Consider the following 23716-nt stretch of genomic DNA (forward strand, 5'->3'; position numbering starts at 1 on the left):
AGAGTATACGGACAACAGGATTCACCTCAAAACGTACAAGAGCCTCCCCGATGACAGAGCAACAATGCGAAACGGACGCCCGACTACGAAGAGGGACTCGAATGGATGGAAACGTTAATCGCAAGCGAGTGACCACGAATACGGCAGAGCGGACATCATGACGCAAACAGGACCAATCTAGTTCGCAGCAAGTTTTGCAGAACAAAGTAAATTTGGATTGCATTTTCACTGAAAAGAAGGTGAAGTTGGTTTGTGGGCTCCAGCGAGAAGCCGGGACAAACGTGATTGCGGTGCGAATTTTCCTTGCGTGGACACTTACTCGAGTGAATTTTTAAGAAGGCAGAGAAACACCAAGGAAGGAGTTATGTGAAAAAAATCCTTGCGTGTTTTATTGAGTATTTCTTTTGACACGACTTCATGAATTTGATCAGATTTTCTTTTTTATTCAGATTTCCCCCCTTTTTTCATACCATTACTTAGTTAATAATAGTGAGAGTTTGATTACGAAGTTACGAGTACGAGTTACGGTTGGGTCCTGCCTAGTGAAACATTTTGCAAAAATTCCTCACACAGTCCGACACGTTACTCTGTGGAGCGATTCCTGCGGTGGTCAAAATCGTAACGTGAAAATTGTTTTGATATTAAAAGCTACATTAGAAATGTTTGAACATATTGACACCATCACGTTAAAATACCTCGTTCCAGGGTACACTTTCTTGCCGAACGATTCCCAATTCGGGGATATCGAGTGTGTGTTGAAACGATATCCACGTTTATACACGCCGGACGACTATGAAACTGTCATAAGATGGCCAGGACCAAAGAACCCTTTATCATAGAAAAAGTTGACAAAGCAGAATTTTTTAGCACGGCTCAAATAGAAAAAAATATAACGAACCGCAAGAAAGACACCCTAGGGAGGAAGATTAATTGGTTACATTTCCGCCAAATACAATTGAGGAAAGAGAAACCCCACTCGATACTCGTTTGCGAAAATTTCTCCGGCCCCTTTAAAGAAATTAAGATCGAAAAGAAGTCCTAATTTTTCCAGACCAAGCATTTTCTTCCATTCTAAGCTTTCCGGGCTTTCTAGCATATTCGTGTCCCCTTTAGGGCCTGAGGGAAAGCCAATTTCTGCTGAGAAATTAAATGACATCAAATTCTATTTGCATTTAATCCCCAGCCGACTGCCATCAGTTGTATGAGGATCTGTTTACCTCCGATACGGTTGTGGATGACGTCGACGGGTTTGACGGATCCCTGGATTTTAAAATCGAAATTGAAATCAAAAATCGAAATTCATGAGTAAAGCAGGAAAAGATTCGCATGTGAAAGCGAAGAATGAAACATGAGAGGATGTGAGGAACTTTAGGAGAGCGAAGAACTGAACATGAGGAGATGTTAGGAAAGGTCAATATCAAGGGGACAGAGGCCCCCAAGGGCCGAGTGAGTAAGTCTTTCTCTTCATCTTCTTTCTTCTCCCCAAGTAGCATTTTTCAACTTGATTCCAGGCAAATCACATTGTAATTGGACGCATTTTTGTTAAAAAGAACTATGTGCATAGGGTTTGCATGCGATATGGTTTCTTTTAGCATAGATACTTACTCATTTAAATTAGAAGGAAGTATATATGCATTGTGACATGGGCCCTGCCATGGATGTATTTTAATACTAATTGTGAGGAACGGGTGAATAAATGACTGTATGTTTGAAGTATTTATAAAGCTAATGGTATAAAAAATGTCGAAAAAGTGAGGATTATACATTTTTATGCAGAGAGGGTTACGTGACGCAGGCATTGACCCCCTTACCCCATTGTAACACATCGTAACGCAGGCAGGCTCATACCCCACCCTAAAGATCGTCACTTAATTTAAGAACGCTCCTTCACGTTGGATTCAGCGAACACAAAAAGTTCATAGTAATTACATTTCTGTTACATTCCGTCACGATTTCCAGGTTTTCTTTGAAGCCAACATTTTTTTTTGATACCTCCTGGTTTTTCGGGTGCCAGACGTTCTAATCCTACGGGAAGAACCTGAGATACGTGTTGATCGTTAAAATTGGTAGAGAAAACGATAGACAACGAAGACGACAGGAATATGTAGGGATCCTATTGGTGGAAGCGGGTGATGCTATGGACGAAGGAGGTAGGTGATAGAGTAACGGTCGACAACCCTTAGGCAACCCGATAGTCAATCATTTTCTCCCTTACTCTATAGGAACCAAGCATTTCAATCAAAGGATCGCTTCATACTCCCTGTGTCTTTTTTGTCTATTGCTTTGTTTACCGTTGTCAACGACGAGCCTGCTAGTCAGGATCTATACCAATGGAGATGTTGCATGTGTGAGGGATTTGCGATTTGACCATTGATTCATATGTAAAAGTTCGCGAGAAACACGATGGTGCCACTGGTTTTCTCTGAAATCATCTCCCAAGCTCAAAAAAAGCTCTCAAAGTGAGGTCAAAATGGAGGGGATATCCCACCCTACCCTGACAGTCCACCTCTACATCGAGACAAACTCTCCATGCAAAGATAGGGAGCAAATACATTAGTAAAGATGCCGAGTTTTCAGTTTTGGAGTCCCCAAATAAAGTGGCAACCCTGCTAATGTATTTGCTCCCTATCTATGTATGGAGAGTTTGTTCTGATGTAGAGGTGGACTCTCAGGGTAGGGTGGGATATCCCCTCCATTTTGGCCTCACTTTGAGAGCTTTTTTTGAGCTTGGGAGACGATTTCAAAGAAAACCAGTGGCACCATCGTGTTTCTTGCGAACTTTTACATAAGAATCAGTGGTCAAATCGCGAATCCCTCACACATGCGACATCTCCATTGTGACAGGTAAATTTCTAGACACAACACAAAGCGCGGCGTTGCCAACCTTGGGTGCCGGTTAGATGCAACAACGGTGTGAAAGGCGCGATTCCCCGTTCACAATTGCGACTCGCGCCATTTTTCAAAGTTTTACGACTTCCTACCTCGATCCGCTGGCTGCACGCGGGACCGAGTTTGAGAGGCCAAGAATCTGGTACCTCGCTTTTGATCGCCCTTGCCGACGACGCTGAAATATTCAGCAGTGATTTAGCGCGCGCTGACGGCACCGCTTGCAGCCCCGAAGCGGGGCAGCGATGATCGATTGTTTGCGTGAGACATAGTTCTTTTTAGCATAAATACGCTCAATTATCGGCCCGCTGGGCAGACCTTTGCACACTAGGCCAGGTTTGTTAACCAGACTGCCCAAATTGTGGTAGTAATCATAAGGCGACTTAGAGCGTAGACTTCCGAACTATTACACTACATGCCAGGTAAAATAACGATGTTTTAAAATATATCGTCTCAATGCAATGATTGGAACATGATCTGCAAAGAGAGATCATCCAAACATGAGCAGAGGGAACAACGAGCCGGAGGCATGACTCGTAGAGAGACGGAGACAGCTGGAGCGAAAAAAGGGAAAAGTTCAGTGACTAATTCGAGTCGCTTAAAAACAAGCAAAACAAACATTTAGAATGGAGATGTGAAGCGTCTTAATCACCGAGCGAATATATATCTGCTCGGTGCGCGTGGTTTCCTGGCGACGATTTGCATAATCCCTTTGCTCGAGGAGAGCCTGCGAAATTTTTCTGGACTCCTACTTTTTTTTTGCTGATATGCAATATCTTCATTCTGTGCTCAAATGATTTATACTGCAAAATGTAGAATCTGAATGCAGTCGCTATAGTATCATTCAGTAGAAAGTAGACTCTTTCCTTCTCCCTTTCTGTTTAAAATAGACAAATTTGAACATGCAACATATGGAGAGGAACAAGAAATTCCTCTGTTTCTGGAGCGAAATGGTAGGACACAAAATTTTAATACAATTCTCTCTATAACGAATTGGAGATAAACCGTTGATCAACATCTTTTGGTCCTAAAAAAATTGCTTCAAGTAGATGTGAGGGAGTTGAAGAAATAGATGTGTAAGAAAAGAGCGTTCAATTGGGAGGCCGCACATAAAGTTGAATCGCTCAGATGTTAATGATCCTAGCGATTTCATCGCTAAAAAATCTCGACTACATTTAAAAATATCACGATTTTTCTGGTGAGTATGCAACTTGAGTTGAGAATCTTAAACTCTAGTAAGTATTAATCAAGCGGCAAGCTACCGAATCGTCATCGGAATCGCAGTAAATTCACCTAGAAAAGTAATTATAAAAGCACTAGAAAACAACATGAGACAAAAATTACCTGTTTCGTAGACGAGAAGACTCAAAATGACAGCATACAGCGAGCACTCCTCCACCCGTCGACCTCCGCGAATCATGATCCCTTTGACTTGCAACGCACTCACACGGGCACTGGCCGAACTATAGTCGGCACTTGTCTCGCCACTGCCACGAGTTGAATCATACTTTGAACCGCTACCAATTAAGGTTACTGAGGCGTACCTTACCCACCACTAGAAGAGGGCTATCAGATAATAGAGGTATTTCAAGGGGGGGGGGGCACTGTAAAATCCAACTGATTTTAATTTTTAAGCAAACCGCGACGCACAAAACTAAACATTTAGAGGGTTAAGTTCCCTCGGTTGAGCAGGCTAGACGATATGCGAACTGGAGCGAAATCATCATCAGTCCGATCATTTAGAGAAAATCGAGAGCACTAGACACGGTAGGAAAAACTACAGAGCTTCAGGAGTTGTGGGATGCTAAGATACGGAGGCCACAAAAAATCAAAATTTAATCCGAACGGGTAACGTTCCTCCGACTTTTGAAGTAGTGAGCAATAGATGCTTTGACACGCAGCTTATCAGATCGATGCTGGTGATATGGATCCCGCGCGAAAAATTTAGAGAATACTGCTTTGTCTTGGTGGATTCATCTCAATAACGTTAAGAGCACCGCGATGCTGAAAGATTGGAAACAATTTTCCTCGGAATTTTCGGCTGAACAATGAATGGAGGGAGTGCACGTCCCAATGGGAGAGGCGGAATTAAGTTTGAGTCAGGTGGGGAGCTTTGGGGTCATGTTTTATTGAGAACCACCAGGCTGGCGAGGATATGGACTTTTTAAACTGATAGACAAGCGAATGAAGGGCGTCGATTCGCTGCGTCCATCACCAAGTGTACGCCCTCTGCAAGGCGCGTTTGCCTCTTGAGCAGCGGAAACCGGTTGGACATCGATGGAGTGCCCACGCATTTTCGATATCACTTCATGACGGAGAGCTGGAGGTGAGGAAGAAAACGTGTGCGTTCATACGGGGGGCGTTCATAATGGGTGCGTCTTGCGATTACCATATGAGCCTCCATCGAATTCCGCACCCAACCTGAAACAAGAGACGAAGAGTGAAAGATTTCGTACGACGCTAATGCTCCTGTGCAATGGAAAAACGCGCAATGCAAATTAAAAACAATCCTGAACCTCCCCCAGAGAGATACCCATCTTCAGGACTTGTGCGATTTGTTAAGTGTTAAATATGTCAAAGAGCTTTATTTAGAGAACTGATGAGATTAACCCCGCTGTTTCAAATTAAGCTATTGATACGACGAGAAAAAAAAAATATAATCTCAGGAATCTAAACCAAGTTAAATCAGGATTGGAAAATAGAAATGCAGGCTGCAAAGTCCAACACCTTACTCGGTCAACTAGTCTAAGCCAACCGCAGTTAGTGAACTCGTTAATTAATACATTTATGATGAAAAAAAAAAACACATTCCTGTGATATAAATAAAGCTGCAATGCGACAGTAGCAGGATAATAAATGATAGCCTCAGCCAACCTGAACTAGAAAATATTGTAATCTCGTTCGGAGGAAAATATTTTTTGTAGAATTTGCAGAATAAGAATTAAATCACGTGATTACTGACTCATACACGAGGAAGTCTCATGGCTGAGTTTGGTTTTTTTTAAATTATATAATGAATTAAATAATGGATACATAACTGAACATAGAATCGAATTGATAACAGTGTGAGTAGACGAGAATCCATCCCTTCACTTTGTATGCCTCTTATTATCATAACTACCGCTCTTTTCGCTAGAACGCTATTAATTAAAAACCGACTTTATTTCTCAATTTGACAAACCCTCGCTGCGGCTGTGTCTCGCGCCCTCCGCCGCCCTTAATAACGGAGATGCAAGCGACGAAAATTTCATCAGTGAGAAGGAGATTGAAGGATAAGCTGGGAAATTGAAAATAACAATGAGGGATACTGTGCGGGAGTTGAGCCGGGAGCTGTCGCCCCGGGGATGAATCGGTGGGCCGGAAAAGGGGCGTCATGTGGGCCGCGCCGGCCACGGTCGCCCGAATAACGTCTCCGCGCTCGACGAGAAGAAAAGGAGGTGCTGCCACTCCCGACTTGTGCACTCCCCATCTTGGAAATAAGATGTTGACCACGTAAATATGTACCACCTTTATTTCCATCAACTTTCACGAGAACGGTGTGCTTTGCGGAGAGTAGCAGCGGGCTCATTCCTGAAATGGTTAGAAAGAGCCATGGACAAAGAAGATGAAAGGGATATGGAAGGATCCTATTCGTGGTAGCGGGTAGCTGCAATGGACAAATGGACGTATTTCTATCAAACGGAACTATGTGCATCAAGACATGAACCATGAGACCCATTAGAATATGTGCATAGCAGGGCTCATAATGCACATAGTTCCGTTTGACAGAAATGCATCGATTAATAGGAAGCAAAAACCACCAGAGAAGTTGACAGGTCAGGATGTATTTCAAGGTTGTTGCCTCTCATCAGCCCAGGAGTTGCTCTCCTCAAGACATGAACCCTGAGACCCATTAGAATATGTGCATAGCAGGGCTCATAATGCACATTGTTCCGTTTGACAGAAATGCATCGATTTATAGGAAGCAAAAACCACCAGAGAATCTCTTTTTCAAAGAGAGAATCTCACACAAAGATTTTCTCTCCAGAGAAAATCTTTGTGTTTTTAAATAATTTTTTAAAGAATTTCAACTTGTGTAGTCCCCTAACGGTATTAAAAGGGAAAAAAAACCACCAGAGAAGTTGACAGGTCAGGATGTATTTCAAGGTTGTTGCCTCTCATCAGCCCAGGAGTTGCTCTCTGGGAAGTATCTTGGGCACCAGTGGCACTTTGGTAGGTGACAAAAGTCACTTAGACAACGATCTCAGGTTTCCTATATTGCTAGTAATAGTAGCAAGACCCTAGATCTTTGCCAGAGAGCAGCGGCGCTGGGCTGATGAGAGGCAACTACCTAGAAATACGTCCTCAGCTATTGACTTCTCTGGTGGGTTTTGCTTCCTCTAAATACAGCTGTGCAAGGACACAAAATCTTGAAGAGAAATTAAAATTTACATTGTTTCTTACCATTTTTTTTTTAAATCATAAGTTTTTCTTCTCATAGTGTGGGATGTTATGTGGATTTTATTTTTCTCTTTAGGAAGGGACCTCCATCAGAAATATCAGCGACGACTCATACGACTCAACATCCTGATGAAACTCAAAAACCTGTTCCGAGTCCTACTATAGATGATAGTCAAAATCCTGTTACAAGTCCTACTATAAATTGTATTCAAAGTCCTCTTCCTTCTGGAAGTACTACTCGAAGTCATAATTGGACTGAGTTAAGCAGAAAGGAACCAAGCCACATTTTGGAAAAAATTGAGTTATGAGTGGTTTTGAACTCAACCACTCCTCTACTATCTGTCGCCAAAAATTCAAAGTTTTTGCTGGAGCAAATTTTGCAGAAATTGAACTTGAAGTTTATCTTTTACATTGAGTCTTATGCAGGAGCCAAACTCTAAACCTCTTTTTCTCGGTTCCATCTCGATGTGGCTTGGTTCCTTTCTGTTTAACTCCGTCCAATTTACCCTCTAGTCCGATTGTAAGTCATTGTCCTCCTCTAAGTCCTTATCCAGATAATCTTCCTCCTGATGCTAATTCTCCTTCCAAAGAAAAATATGCGCGGAGAGTAAATTATTGTCTTTATTGTCAAGATGGTTTCAAAGAAATAATCATCTCACAGTTTAGTTCAGTTCAGATCAGTTCCGTAATCACACAGTTCCGTCTGATAGTCTTTATTGTCAAGATGGTAACAAAGAAATCATCTCACAGTTTAGTTCAGTTCAGTTCCGCAATCACATAGTTCCGTCTGATAGAAATACGTCCAAATGAGGTAAGTAAAAGACTAACTAACGGAACCCCATGGTTAGTCCCTTATTATTCCCTATTAGTCCCTTAATAGGTAGTATAAGAACGACCCATTTCAACCAATAGAATCCACGAAACGAATGAATAGGATCGATCTATTTTGTAAACGTTCAATTACACTTAGGGGATTATTTATAAAATTGTTCTACATTCCTAACGTCTTAAACAATCTTGTGTCGTTAAGTTACAACGAAATTGTCCACTCAAATTCTGAAACACTGCCTAGGACATCGGACGTTTTTGATGATGATTAAGATATTTGTTGCGCCATGGAAACAAGAATTTAAATTTTTACATTTCACAGGGTAGAAGTGTCTTATTTTTGGTGCAATATTCTAAGCAGATCGTTTCACTTTCTTTCAGCTGCAGGCAATGTTACAAGGATTGACGGTTTTCAAATAAGCTGAAGTTGTCCTGACATTTTCTGGAGAGGCATACGCGTTATCATCGACCAAAAAATTGTGAAGATTTGAATCATCTTGAGCTGCAGCTTGTATCAAGTGTTCTGTCCTTCTTCTCATGGAGAGTACGTTTACCCTAGAGTATGTACGACTTCCAATATACTTTCTTGCCGTATACATGCAACAAACACTTTTCTAGGATCACTAGCTCTGTCGTTGTATTTTCAAAATTCTGATTTATCTTGAGCATGCGCTAAATAATTTTTACAGTTGATGCGTTCAAGTGACCTGCTTACATTTTTGGGTGTCACAAACACTCTAGAATCCTTAGATTTGTTTACAATGGTGTCAGTTGTAAGTTCCACAGAGCATCAAGGGGGGAGAAAAATTCTTGCCAAATGAGCATTTCCATCCCTCCATCGAAAGCAGCCTCATTTCGACGCACGACCTGGCGACCTTCTGCTCGAGTGTGTTATTTACGCGGCAATTAAACACCGCTAAAATCCGCCAGATTCAAAAACCAAACGCGCAAATTGCGACCTGTCCGCCTCGTATTGGCGCAGTCACAAATTAAAAATAAACTTTCATATCTCGCGACGCGCCATTGTTTATTTTATTGCACGGTTCATTGCGCAAAATTTTGCGCAGCGGGGCACTTGTTCCATTGTATGCAGACGGAATGTAAACAGATAAATTTGATCGACTATCGGCGACGGGTTGCCGCTCGGAGCGAGAAAAATCTTCGGGTCCCGCGGGAAATGTGGCGAAGAAGAGCCAAAAGCGGCAACCCTGAATCGGCACCCGTATTTATGTGCCGACATGCTGGGGTGTGATCCGAACGTCCGTCGGGAGGGTTCCGAATCCTCGCGGAAAAACCCCCCAACGCCGTGCGAAATCTGACTTTTTCGGCCCGATCTCGCTTCCAGGGCTGTTAATGCGTTTGGCAAGCATCAATATTTACTACGAGTATCGCGAAGAATACGGTGTCACAGTCGCTGACTTTTTTCGTTGGCGCGCGCGTGGAGTAAGGGAAAAACGGCGCAAGGGCACTCGAACCCTTGTTCCCCGGACAAAGGAAACTATGACGTCATTCCAAGGTGCGGCAAAATTGACACTAATCAATTGCTTACAAGAATATGTGTGAGCAAATAGCTGTAATTATAATAATTAAAAATACGATTTTGTTGATTGTTTGCGTGTATTTAGAAATTAAATAACTACATTTTCAAATCCCACCAATTGGTCACCGTCAGCTGAGACGGACTGAATCGTGGTTGTGGAGGTTGCCACGGTTTGGATTACAGGATAAGTGAGAAAGTTCCCTACTCCCGAAAAAGAAAAAGTCACCTATACTTTTCCTAATTCTCATATCCTTGTAAATCCATCATTTATATCCGTGTATTCATTGTTCTGTATACAAGCCAGTAAATCTGACCACTGCCAATCATATTTCTGTTTCGAATTAGAGCGTTACACTGGAAAAAAAAGTAGCTTGGATCAAGCCTGATTATTCTTGAATTTGCCGCCAAGAATTTTTTTTTATCTTGCTTTAAGCTGACTTTTTCTTCATACAAGAAAAATAATGCTTGGGTTAGGCTAAAAAGTAGCTTATATTAACCAGCAAACTTCTTGATTTAAGAAGAAATACTTCTTGGCGGCAAATTTAAGATTCTTTTTTTTTTTTTTCAGTATAGGACTCACAAATTCGAATTATAGAGCTAAAATTAAACCTCTTAGTTGCGAATTTTTTCGAATCCACTCTCTGTAATTCAAAATTTCGCTGGTTCGAAGGAAATCCTCCGTCCTTCCAGTTCCGAATTCTAGGGCGTCTACTGTAGTGGCTGAACCTTAGGAGCAATCTAAATATGCCTCCACAAACTATATACGTAGTGATAGTACTATATTAGCGGCTCCGTACTGAAATTTTCGTTGCGTAGAAGCCTCACCCAGACGATCAAACTATTAGTTGTGGCTCGTTTAACTGGGTCGATTCATCGAAATAGTGTAGCCTGGTTTGTCGAACTAATTCCTGCAATTTAAAACGACTAAATTCGGCCAAACCCAGGTTATTTTTCTCGTCGTTCTTCAAATCCAACGTGGGCGTTCAACTTCAATCAGCGAACCGCAACTGATCGGTGCATGTAAGTACATCCAGTACATTCCGACAAGAGCAGTATAGGCAATATGCACGTCAGAACGCGTGTGCAACGGTGTAGCGATGGAAGTTTATCTACGATGTCGAAGGCGCTCCATACGGTGCGTACGCCGTACGGGTTCGCTCGATGATTTAAATTCAAGGCGTTGACGTTTTCGATTAGCGTCGACCTCTGAGAATGGGCAGCATTTTAATGAGAAACATGAAGTACAAGTGGACGTATTTCTATCAAACGAAACTAAGCGCCACAGGGAGAGGAAGGTAGAGGGGGGCTTGGATTGGCGGCGGAAACGGGCGTCGGGCTCGTTCCGTCCTATACTCGCAATGCTTTTCCATGACGCTTAGTTCCGTTTGACAGAACGCGCTATCCGGCATTCTAAATTCCTCAAAATTAACTCAAATTGGCGCTTAGTTCCGTTTGACAGAAATACGTCCAATTACAATTAAAGAACAGTTAAAAACAGCCAGAACCAAGAAAAATTAAGAGAATTATTACACGTACATATTTTTTGCCAGCATATCTGTATGCAAGAGCTTCTATTAAGAAGATGAATTATCAATCACTGCATGCAAACGATTTCTGTGTTAATTGCCCCAGTCGCGCTTATAAACTTCCTTACACTCTGATCAATTTTATGCTGGAATAACCGCATTAGCCCGGATTTTTTACCTTTAATGCTGCCATGCTCAGGAAGAACGCCGTGTGAACGCTCGAGAGTTGCCGAAATTCCCCGGGTAAAACATGTGTTTTCGAGTAAAATAATGCGTATTATTCCTTGAAATTTCCAGACGATTTAGACTGAACTACGGACAAAATTGTCTGAAAAAATTGAAATAAATTATTCAAAATTTCCGTTATAAATTCGGGTTTAATTGACGGTATTATGGCAACGCCTGCAGGCTCATACGGCGTTTTTCCCCAGCACGGCAGTGCTGTGGCGTAAGAAAAATTTGTGCCTGAACCGAGAGCGAACTATAAAAAACTTTCTGCACCTCTGTTCTGACGCAAGTGTCTTTGGAGCAGCAGCGCAAAATTGTGCTCGATACCATTGCGATATATCGATTGTTGTGCCCTTTGAACGTATGGTAAAGAATCGATTATTAAGGTGTTCGCTGCGAACACCCTGTTTATCGATCCTTTTTCATAGGTTTAAATGGCCTAACAATCGATATATCGCAATTCACGCCACGCCACTGCTCGATAGAACTGACTTCACATCGGGGTCGACTATTTTCAGTGCGTCATAGAGCGACAGGCGCCAAAACTGCACGCTTCGCCGTTCCGTATTGAAAGAGCGGCTTATGAGAATCGATAGGGTCTCATTGAGGTGTCACGGCGAAGGAAAAATGAGCGCCCGAGCAGGGAGATCCCGAAAAGGAGGATAAATAAAATCAAAATAAATAGAATGAACGAGAGTCTTATGAAAGGGCGAATGAGGCTCAGCGAGTAAATCGGCGTCCTTAGATTTTTCCTCCGGTTTATTCATCCTAGCCCCGAGGTTTTCCCTTCCGCGCTTGGCCTCGCGACCGCAACTCTACGGCTGCACTGCCTCGCTAAGGAAAAACGCCGTATGAACCTTCAGGCGCAGTCGAATTTCCTTTGATAAAACACGAATTTCTTGGTCAACTTCTGAATATTTTCCTTCCAATTTTACGGATAATTTCGTTTGCTTCACCTTAAGTCCCTGAGAATTTCACGGAAAAATATTCACAACTTTTCTCAAAAATTATCAAAGGAAATTTGGCAACTCTCGAATGTTCATACGGCGTTTTTCCTTAGCACGGCATTACACTCGAGAGAATCGCTATGGTATGCCGATGATCTATACCGTAAGGAGTAACCAAAATTTCGTGTTTATATGGGAACTGAAACACGAAGTAGCAGAAGCTATCCCTTAATTTTTTCTCGTGTTACTTTTCCCTGTGTCAAATTTACCAAATCTTTGTTTCGCAGTGACCAAATCTTTGTGTTGAGGTGACCGAATCTTTGTGTCAAAAATCTGCGACCTCATGAAAAGGCGTCTCACAGTAGGAAAAAGTAACGGAAATGTTATATTGATATTGGAAGTAAAACACGAAGTAACGAAGGCGGATGGGGTAATTTTCTGTGCGTCAGAGTTTCCTTTGTCAAACCGACCAAATCTTTGGGCTGATGGACCAAATATTTGTGTTGAAAATCTGCGACCTCGTTAGAGATTGCGCGACAACCGCCGGGAATGAACCTGGATCGCACTGGTGGTAATCTAATGCGTCAGCTACTCGCAAATCACAAACGCTGAGCAAAAAGAGGAAAACGAGAGTAATTTAGTCTCGCAGGACACTTTCTTCCATGTCCCTATGTTTCTAAGTAATCTAAGGTTTGGGTCGCTTTAGCACAAAATTGTGTTGAGAGACTATACGTATTCTTAGGGTTGATCAAACACAAACATTGTACATGGTATAGTATTTTGGACGAGTCGCATATTGTGTGCGTTTAATTACGAGCGTCTGATTTTTGAGTTCAAAGTGTTCCAAAAATGTCCAAACGGAAAAGGTTTAGCGTAAAAGAAAAATTCGCCATTATCATAGAACTGGAGCAAGGGAAGCGTCAAAAAGATGTGTGCACTAAATTTGGTGTAGCGGCACCAACAGTGGCAACAATCTATAAAGAGAGAGAAAAAAATATTGCTTGCCTACAGCGAGGGGCAAAATTTTAAAAAACTGAGAAGGCCAAATCACGTAGAATTGGACGAAGCGGTACTCACTTGGTTTCGCAAGAAACGCTCCAAAAATGTCCCGATTAACGGGCCCATAATTAGAGGTACAGCCGAGGAATTTGCACTTAAACTTGAATAACGAAAATCTCTCTATAACGAAAAACCGTTCGGTCCCTACCCGATTCGTTATAGCGAGAGAGTACTGTAACACAATGTGACAATAAACACGGAAATTGTCAACCGTGCAGCCCTCAAAAACAAACCTGGATTGCATCGTTGAAGATCAAATCCGTTGCCGAGGGCTCGCGACTCCTATCTTCTCCAAAGGGCTCAAACTCATTTTTATGATTGGATTGTGAATGTGTCTCCTTCCCCACCCAAATATTGTGGCAATGGACCACTAGACAAGGTACGAGTTTAAGCATTCTGATACATGTTTCTCAGCCAGAATTTCACGTAGAACACGATTCTTTCATCAAAAATTTCAGATTAGATCATTTCGTCATATCTCCTCCAATAATTGATCAATTCATGAACCAAGCGCGAGGGTATCCTCGTTATTAGTTCACTCAGAAGTTATCACTTCAACACGAAATTCATCAAATTTTAGACACCTGAAAATTCTCCATTGATGAAAATTAAGGTGGACGCGAGGAAATCTTGTTCATGAATCTAGCTTCTTCCTCATTTATTAATTTGTTTTGGAAGCGTATTCTATTAATTTCGTGAGAGTACGTTACACGTCGGACACGCGCGATGAGGCGACACACGAGTGAATCCCGAAGCTGAGGCGAAGACGCGTGCGATCAAAGAAACCCCGCAATATCCTGTCAACCCCGCGCGGTTGCCGCCGCCGCCGATCCCGGGGCTCCAAATTGCGATGTATCGATTGTCATCTCATTTAAACCTACGGAAAAGAATCGATTATAAAGGTGTTCGCTGCGAGCACCATATTTATCGATCCTTTCCCTTAGGTTCAAATGGGAAAACAATCGATATATCGTAGTTCACGCCACGCCGCTGGGCTCCAACCCCGGCGGCGAGACCGGGCGACACCTCGGCTCCTCGCAACCCCGCCGGGGTGTCAGTATCCGGCGCGGCATTAAGATTCTAATATAACTTATTTTTATTTCTTTCAGTCAGGGGTGATCGAATCCCCCTCATCGCCACCCCCGCCCGACTCAGCGACTCCGTCGCGACGTTAGCCTGTATTCGCTTCGAGGATCACTCAAAAATGGAGTTACGGCTCTTTGCTGCCACCGCCTCCGCCCCCCCCCCCCCCCCACACGCTCCAAACACCTGCAAACGCGACGACGAATTCGTCAGATACTCTTGACGACGACACTTCGCTCTTCGAACGTGTAAAACCATATCGGCCCCTCGTCCCCCTTAGGCGACCTTCAGGCTGAAATATAACTTCTTCCGATGATGATGGCGAAGAGAACGAACAGACAGATGACACGTCAGAAGCAAATGATAATGATTCCGAAGTTTCCACAATTGAATTCCAAGCCTTAAAGAGGAAGCGACATTTTGAGACTGAGACACAAAAGGAAGGTATGCAGTAAAATTTACAATCGATTTGTATCCAAATGAGATGTACCCATACTCCCAAAATTTCCCAACTAGAAGTAGATAAACAAACCTTCGTTCGACAGCAATACTTTCTACTTCACAATGATCCCGACTACACTATTCGAGATTATTTGAAAGCAGTTGGTTTCAAATTACAAACAAAGTCCATCCAAGGTTCTCAATCAATTTTAATCAATTTTTACCGAAGTTTTAAAACGTTTTTAATAAAAGTTTTGAATAATTGACGCGTTTGGTCTTCAACGACTCGACAACTGAGCTGCTGGATCCGGGCATTCTCCTCTTCTCCTAGCATCCTTCTTCTCTGCCTCTCGGTGACATTTCTCTTTTTTTTGCTATCTCCTCTTTATCAAGGTTTTCGCATTTGGACGACTACTCGGTCTTAAAATTTGCGCTTTTGGGTTGTGCCTGTTCCACACTTTGGTTCTATCCGAGTTTTTCGTTCAAAAACCAGCGACAGAGCACAGGGGAAAATTTCATGAGCCGCCGCCTACCCGCGGCGCACTATGGTCCAAAACTCAAGAGTAGGAAGAAATAAGTCGGATAATGACTGAAAAATCACGAAAATATCGCGACTGGTGTTTTTTGAGTCGCTAATTTTAAATTTGATGTCAAATTGGTCTACATTCTAACACCCTGACCTATTAATTGTGGGCAAGTTTATAGTACGCTGCGGCGCGGCCTGCTGCCAGCTCAAGACATGCACTGACGCCTACAAACCTAAAGGGATACTTCAAGCATTGCGCAATGCGTGTAAATGCGTGCGGCGTGCGGTGCTTACGACGGGCGGGTGGTGAACGTTTTCTCGCGGAGAGAGCTCAGTGGTTGAGAAACTCAAAAATCATGTACTTTTTTTGGCGCGTATACGTAGTATACCGCCTTTGCGATCGTTTCGACCCCCCCCCTCGATACAATAACCGAGTCCCCTAGTTCCTTACCGAAAAGTGACTACCGCGAACTTCTGAGATTTTCCAAAGCGTGTAAAAAGTTTACTAATCCGTCAATAATAATGATTAAAATTTGTTTCTCATTCTGGGGCTCGCTAGTTTATGTGTAATGAATACCAAGAGTCTACGTTTCTTGGTTTTTTTTAAAAAAACCTTAGAATGGGGCGCGCTGATTTAAAATATGCATATATAAGCGGAAGCAAGCGAACTGATTCGAGGATGGCTGACCAGTTCGGCACTCCTTGAATGAGAATTTCACTCACTCCGTTTTGTTCACAACGTTGCTTTGACATATCTCCACAACACTGTTATCCTTTTCAAAAGTTGGTACTCCTTGCTCTGATAGCCGGGGCCACCAGGATAGTGGTAAGTGCAATCTGTGATGAGCCTCGAGACTCATTAGACCATTTGCTAAACGTGGCTCATACAGGAGTCCACTAAGCCCTCTCGTCCCCACGCTCCTGATCACTGCGTCGGCGTCACGAAGAACAATGGGCCTTGGGTCCCAACGCGGCCGATACCCGTACCCCAATTACTCACGCTTCATTAACCATTTCACCGTCACGCTAGGATTCATCCAATTTTCAAAAAAAATTGTTTCGCATGTATTTAGCAATTTTTTCCTTACTCTCCGTTAAAACACAAATAAAAAGAGACCTCATTCATAAAAATCGGCCGAATAGAAGAGAAGTTACAGTAATCGAAATCCGAAGAAATCAACAAAACCTCGACTCCTCGATACGAAAAATAAAATGAAGGGGAAAAAAAGAAAGTATAAATTACAATTAAATATAATTGACCTCAAAATTTGACAAACAATTCATTTATATACCTAACGCTGAAAAAACTGGGAGAAATTACAAAAAATTTGCCTCTTGCAAGGGGCTTCTTTGTAAGAATTTTGACCTGAAGACAACGGTCGAATAACAGCAGTACTCCATACAATACACGGTGTGCCTGAACGAGTTAAACATTTTTCATACGTCCAAATCGAAAAATCTTTATATTTTTAACTACAATGTTTCTTGAATCGTTTAAGCAAAAAAAAAAAAAAAAAAAAAAATTCCGTCGAGATTCTGGAACGCAAAGGCGCTTTAAAAGTATTCTGGGGCTATAATAGCTAAATCACCGGTAGTAAATTCGTTATATTATTAAAAAGAAATTGACTCCATAGTTTAATTCCTTAGTTTCTTGAATACGATTATTTTAAGCACTTAAACATTTATACCACCAATTTTAGCCATGGGGTGATTTCCTGAGAGCCGATAATATCACGAATTTCTCATAGAACCCCTCAACAGTGGCTTGCTTTTTTGGCAGCCGATTCGGCCATCGAACCGGAGTTTAAATGGAAGCTGATAATAACCCAAAGCTCTGAGAAAAATTTTGAGATGAGTATAAGAACGGTTTGTTGTAAGTAGCGAGGAGAGGCGGGCAAAGCGGCTAAAATCCTATCTAATTTTTACAGTTTTTCTGTTGAATTAATGTTGCCGCGGGCTTCTGACTGTCCACACATAGTTCTGTTCAGCATATCGATACATAAGTATTTACATTTTACATACGTAGAATCTAATTTTCACGTCGGGGAGTTGACATATTTTGATTTTTTTCGATTTTATACGGAAAATTGATGGTTTTTTCGGGATTGAAATTATTATTGTTTCATGAAAAATAAATGCACCCAAAATGACTATAGCATATTGATTCTTACACATTTGCACTCACAAAATTGGTTGGTAAATTCAACGAGTGGGTGCATCGACCTGGTATATCAAGTTTCTGCAATTTTTTACGGCAAATCAGTAGATTTTCGGGATGTAGACTGCTTACTTTCAATTCATGAATGAATAAAGCAACGACATGGTTGAACTTCTTTGCATGGAAAGACGTTTAAAATAACAAAATCAAGACGTATTTAATGCAATTGCATTTATATCGAGTCAATTTCTTTTCAATAATATAACGGGATTTTTACTACCGGTGATTTGGGTATTTTAGCCCCAAAATACCTTTAAATCGACTTTATCTTCTAGGAGTTCGACAGAATTTTTCCTTTCTTCGCTTAAATTATTCCGTAGCACTTTTCTTCAAGAATCTGATAAGATTTTGCTTGAGGCAGATCAAAAAACTTAAATTCGATCGAATAGCTTTCTACTTTCACAATACACGGTCTCGTCAAGGTGCGTCTTTGACCTCGCAGTGTTGGATCGTGAATTCTCTTTTTATGCTGTTTGCCTATTTTGAAATCTCTGTAAATGAAAACTAAAGGGGTTGATATGTGCGAGTTAATGACGCGCCTTATCAACACATTGTGTTGGAGTTCACTGCTTGTTTTTTTTTTAGTTTTTTATTTGAATTTTCTACTTTTAAAATTATACACACTGGTCGTGTGAGATAATTTGTAAACTCTCAACGCTAGATGAGGTGTAATAATGAAAGGCCGTACGCCATACGCGCTGCGGAGCAGGGCAGCTCATGAAATTCTCCACTGTGCATGTGTGTACTACTGATCGACGAAACCAATTTTGAAGACACCAAGGGTATTTCTACCGTCAACAACCGAGTTTTCCAAAGCGCGATACCCTCAGTTAACGGTAAACGTAGAGAGTGGCTGTTTCGACAGATCTTGTTAGTTTTAGCAAATCTACAAGAATAAAGTATCAAACCACGATTCTGTGACTAGCGCAACTGACCCACTGCCTGTTAAATGTTTCAGTTCAAGTCACTAAATTTTATAATTAATGTGACAGAGATTCGGTTTAAAGTAACCCGAATTCTCGGGCGTCAAATTGTGGATAGCCTAAGGCAACAAAGACCCTGGTAATGACGGTTTCTCTTCGCTGTACGAGTCCATGATTTTACTCTAGTTTATTTCAGTTTAGTTTATACACGACCCATTCCTCTATATCTTCTGATGCAACAGTAAACACTGAAAGAAATACTGTGGTCGGATTTCAATTTAGAGAGAATTGAAAGAAGTAAAACAATAAATAAATAAATAAAAATAAACTGAAAATGATACGTTTTTTTCAAACTCAGCCAAATATACATTAATTAGAGACAAACAATTGATTTTACTCTTAGTAAACGTTTGATAATTACTTGCCGAGATTAAGGTAACATAGATTTAAAGAGGGTTCCCGTCTGTCAGTTTTACATGAAGAAGGGATCGATCAATCCACTAAATGGATTATTCACGCGGTGCATTGCTGGAGACCAGTGAATTTTCCGCGATCTGATAGGTCGCGCGATTAGTAGGGCGAGACGTAAACTTTGTTAACTTATTATTTTCCTCTTATTACAGCAACTAAGGGAATTATTTTACTCTGCGGCAACCTGTCGTGCGGCAAAAGATAGTTTTTCACAGGTTTCTTCAGTTCCATTTGAAGAACTTTCTGTTACTCACTCTATGTTGCGATCTCTTTGTAAATCAGACTTTTCTCAGTCTGAATGAAACAACCCAATGTAATAAAAACAAGCAGGAAGCTCCAACGCATTCGCGTCGGAGAGCGGCTCTGGCGACAGTAGTTGTAGTCAAGAATGAGGGCCTAGACACATTTTGTCACTGATGTACAATCCGACAACTGTCGATTCATGTTTTGTAACTTAGCAGATTTACGTAGCCGGTGTATAAATGTGTATTGGCCCTTGATATGCAGAATGCATGGCACTATCACTTGTTGTATACTTTTAATTTTGAAGGCTCTTTGGAGGTCCGCATCCTAAAAAATTTCTCCCACAGTATTTTTTTTAACTTGTCGTTGTGATTGGGCGCCAATTTCTTTCAATTGAGTGATCATCTTCTTTTTTTGTCAAATAACTAGTTTGTGCAACAATAAGACTGAAACTGACTGTAACTGAAATTTTGTCTTTTTAGATATTTGGTTATTTTGTATTTATTAGATTGTATATTTTCACAGCCCTGTGATAAGAAACTTTGGAATGCATGGTTGATAAGTCGTTTAGCGAGGCTGCAAAAAATTTGCATTTTTATATCTGAAATTGTAGGTAATGGTTTTGAATATCGAATTGCAATATATTACACGGTTAAGATAGGGCTATATGTCTTGTCGTAAGCGGCGACATAGAGTCGATGTCATTTCAATAATCGCCCCGATGGCCACGGTTGTGCCGTCTGCCCACGTAGCAAATGGGAGGCGAAAATGGAAGTCATCAGTGCATCGGTGAGTGTTGAACGTGAAAATTGCGCGGGCCGCGCAAATTCCGCGATCATCGATGTGTCGGGGCTGAGCATCCATCATTTTCTATCTTGTTTTGAAGCTATGTGAGTTGTGATAAAGTACAAAGTTTTTTTGTATTATATTACTGTATAAATAGTGTAAAATTTGTACAGAACTTTGTACAAAATAGTTTCTTGTAAAAAGTGTGGACTACTGCCACGTCGTTTCCATACAAACTCCCAATACGCCGCAAGTACCACAAATGCCCATGTTAACCAAATCACCTCATCATCCATTTTTTAAGGACACAATTTTTAATTCAAATCAACTTACTTTATCAAAACTCCAATCGTTTATCAAATAACATATATCGAGTCATTTTAACAAAATCAAAGACGGCATAATATCATTTATCACACAGCCCAAAACCTAACCTAGAAACCACGATGTTTACAAACTCAAATTGGAGAACACTCATTGGTCCAATAATAAAAATTGATTTGCCGCCTTTTTTCTTTGCAAGCAAAACGTGTGAACATGTCTGAAAATGGGATCGGGCGTCAACACTCAACGATGCACTGATGACTTCCATTTTCGCCTCCCATTTGCTACGTGGGCAGACGGCATTAGACGTTTACGGTTTCCTTGGTAACCTTTGTTTGCTATCAGCTGAGTTCGAGTAATATGACTAGGAGGCTCCAACCCAGTGGTTGGAGCTTCCTTAACCGCGAAAACTTTAAAATTCAAATTTTCAAATTTTGAACGTAAAGTACATTTTTTCCATCACGAGATTAAAGCACAGACAAGTTTTGAATTATTGACTGTATCACCATGATTCCAAAAATACACTACACAACATAGCATTGGCTAACAATAAAACAATATGCAATAAAATAAAGTATGACAAGGAACATAGCCGAAAATGGCGCCGATTCCCATTAACCAACGCGCGGTCTCTCCAATGTAACATGGTCCAATGATACTCCCCAGCTGGGACCGTCCGGAATAGCAGCTCTAGTGCAAGCACCAGAGCCGCTAAAATGTATTATTCTCAGGACGAGGCGTTCTACTGAATGGAGTAAAATTCATCAACATTTACAAAGAAAACGACTGTTTTAAGGTACCAAACCTCCTTACTGTGTTGAGGACAAGAGAAGAGTGTTCGCAAGAGAAAACCCAGACTTGACACCAAAACAGGTGCACGGTCGAATCAGTAGAAAGTAAGTAAATTGAGTTAAATTTTTAAGCAAAATTTTCAATTCAAGACACGGACTGTCAACTTTGGAAAATTACAAAATTGGAGCTCCATTACCTCCTTCCTTCTTCATGTAATTTTAGTGTATATTTAAAAATTTTAAAAAAAATATTATTTTCTCCCTAAGTATGCGGTGTTGCCAACTTCGTGAAAATGTTGATGCACCGCAAACAAGAAATGCCCCTTCTGCACTAAACGCCACAAAGTGTACCTTCAAATGAATAGGAGAAATCGGGAGATTAGCGGCGGCAAGATAGGTTCTGTTTGGGTGGGGGGGGGGGGGGGGGTGTGTTGATAAAATTAGAGAAAAAATAACTCCCGAAATACGTAGAAAATGTTCAGGTAGAAACTCGGTACGCGTTGAAATAGTAATTTATCTCAAACATTCTAAAGACTTTCGAATAGTTCATGCCTCTCATTTTATGACGTATCGAATAACGTGCGGTGTTGACGCAAAACTATCCAAAGTTTTCGCATATATCTCCTACGGATATTTGAAAGTTAACACAAAATTGTTTTCGACCGCAATTAACGAATAAGGTAATTTAAAATAAACCCCGTTCCAAATAGCTGGCCACGCATTCATTGATTTACTTACCGCCGTGGACAATAATCTCACACATGAATATTATTATAACAGCTATTTTATGCATGCATGAACTGCATCACCAACGTACCCTAAATTTTTTTAAAGAATGAGATTCAGCTTCAATTTTTATTTTTGTATTTAAAAAGCTATACTGAATATCCAAACAGAGCGTTTTGAAAGGGCCGATGAGAGCTAATATAACCAACCTCCGACTCCATCGGTCGTACGAAATTAATGAAGTTTTAAGTGCGTTTGTACCAATTTTTGGGTGAATTTTTTATTATTTCATTGTTTTGACGTGTTCGCGATCAGTGGACCAAGTAGAAGGACCTGAGGATGGAACTAGTTAGTTCCAAAATGGCCATCACCGGGTAGAAACTGAATCAAAACGTTTCAAGATCAGGATACACAGGTATACTATAACGATGCACCGCGTTTAGCAGGAAGGAACCAAACCACACTACTGTCAGATTGACTGCATGAGTTAAATTTTTTACAGGAGAACGTTTGTGCGGTTTCATTTGAAAATGTAAAGGAATTCGCTACGTACTATGCAGAAAATTCACTAAAATGCGCACAAAAATCCGTACAACCGTCTCCATATAAAATTTAAATTGCCCGATTAAATTTTTCAATTGGAGATTGGCTTGGTTTGGTTCCTTACTGCTTAAGGCGGTCCAGTCAAAGACTCCAGATAAAGAAGGACGTTTCCTCTTCATCATGCACTGTGACAATTCGTCAATCTAATTAACTTGTTTAGCTGTGTTTTGTTATTGTAATTGCTTGCTGAAGATGGGCTGAGCCCGAAGTGCATCCAAGCTAATAAATTATTCTTCATCAACCGTATTCTGCGTGTTTCGGTATACAGCGTCCGTCCAAATATGAAGAGTGAAAATTCCAGTGTCTCCATTTCCCGGAACTAGTTCCGAATTCCGGAACTTTTGCAATTTCCCTGATTTTTTCCCGGAACTTTTGAAATTCTCGACATGTTCCGGATCTTTTGAATTTTCTGGAATTTTCTTGGAACTTCAACCCCATTTATATAAAGAAGGACTTGCCAAATTGACAGAGGCAAAGATGCACCCGTCGGGAATTTACCTTGCGAGGAACTCCTGGGTTATCCAAACGTGCCGCACGGGTGATTCACACTTCACGCTCACTAGAGCATCACTGATTACTCACCATCACGACCGATTGACGGAAAATAAACTATCACTTTCGCTGGGCGGCTCACTGGTTCGCGGGCGTCGCACCCCGGGAAATCGAACGTGACGTGACGGCGGACTCGCGGCGCGGCGCAGCGTGGACGCACGGCGGGAGCTGAGAGAGCACTGCCCAGCGCCGAAAGGGACGGGCGGGTCTCCGCCGGCTCGGCGCACCCGCGTCCCGCCACCAACCCCCCCCCCCCCCCCCCGCCCTCACCCGCAACCCCTTGATTTCCCGCGGTTTCGCACCCGATCCTGTCCTGATTTTTCGACGCCCCGACCCGACCCGACCCGATTGTCGTGCCGTGGAAAAACGCCGTGTGATCATTCGGGCATTCATTCATGAACGAGCATTTCCCCGATTTTCGCTGGAGTTGGATTGAATGTTGCAAAAAGGAACCAATAGCGTTGATATGTTGCTAAGATCGTGCAACTTCTTTTATCTTGCGGAAGGAAAACCTGATCGTTTATGAACAGGTTCTAAGCTACACCCTAAAAATTGAAAATTTCCGATCCTGTCCT

At 41.6% G+C, this 23716-nt stretch overlaps 1 protein-coding gene across 3 annotated transcripts in view; it reads right to left on the reverse strand.

Annotated features, from left to right (window-relative positions):
* Window positions 1–23325, reverse strand: part of LOC109039033 (zwei Ig domain protein zig-8) — a 700227-nt gene extending 676902 nt beyond the window's left edge. The window contains exons 1-2 of one of the 3 annotated variants that reach the window (XM_019054363.2): window positions 23088–23325; window positions 4231–5307 (exon numbers count right to left, since the gene is read on the reverse strand). The gene's annotated coding sequence lies outside the window, so the exon portion shown is untranslated. The remainder of the gene's footprint in view (window positions 1–4230; window positions 5308–23087) is intronic. The other 2 variants (XM_019054378.2, XM_072296408.1) reach the window with 2 other exon arrangements.
* Between the last annotated feature and the right edge of the window lie 391 nt (window positions 23326–23716).

The sequence above is a fragment of the Bemisia tabaci genome, chromosome 1, assembly GCF_918797505.1.
Source record: "Bemisia tabaci chromosome 1, PGI_BMITA_v3".
In the NCBI taxonomy this organism is placed as follows: domain Eukaryota; kingdom Metazoa; phylum Arthropoda; class Insecta; order Hemiptera; family Aleyrodidae; genus Bemisia; species Bemisia tabaci.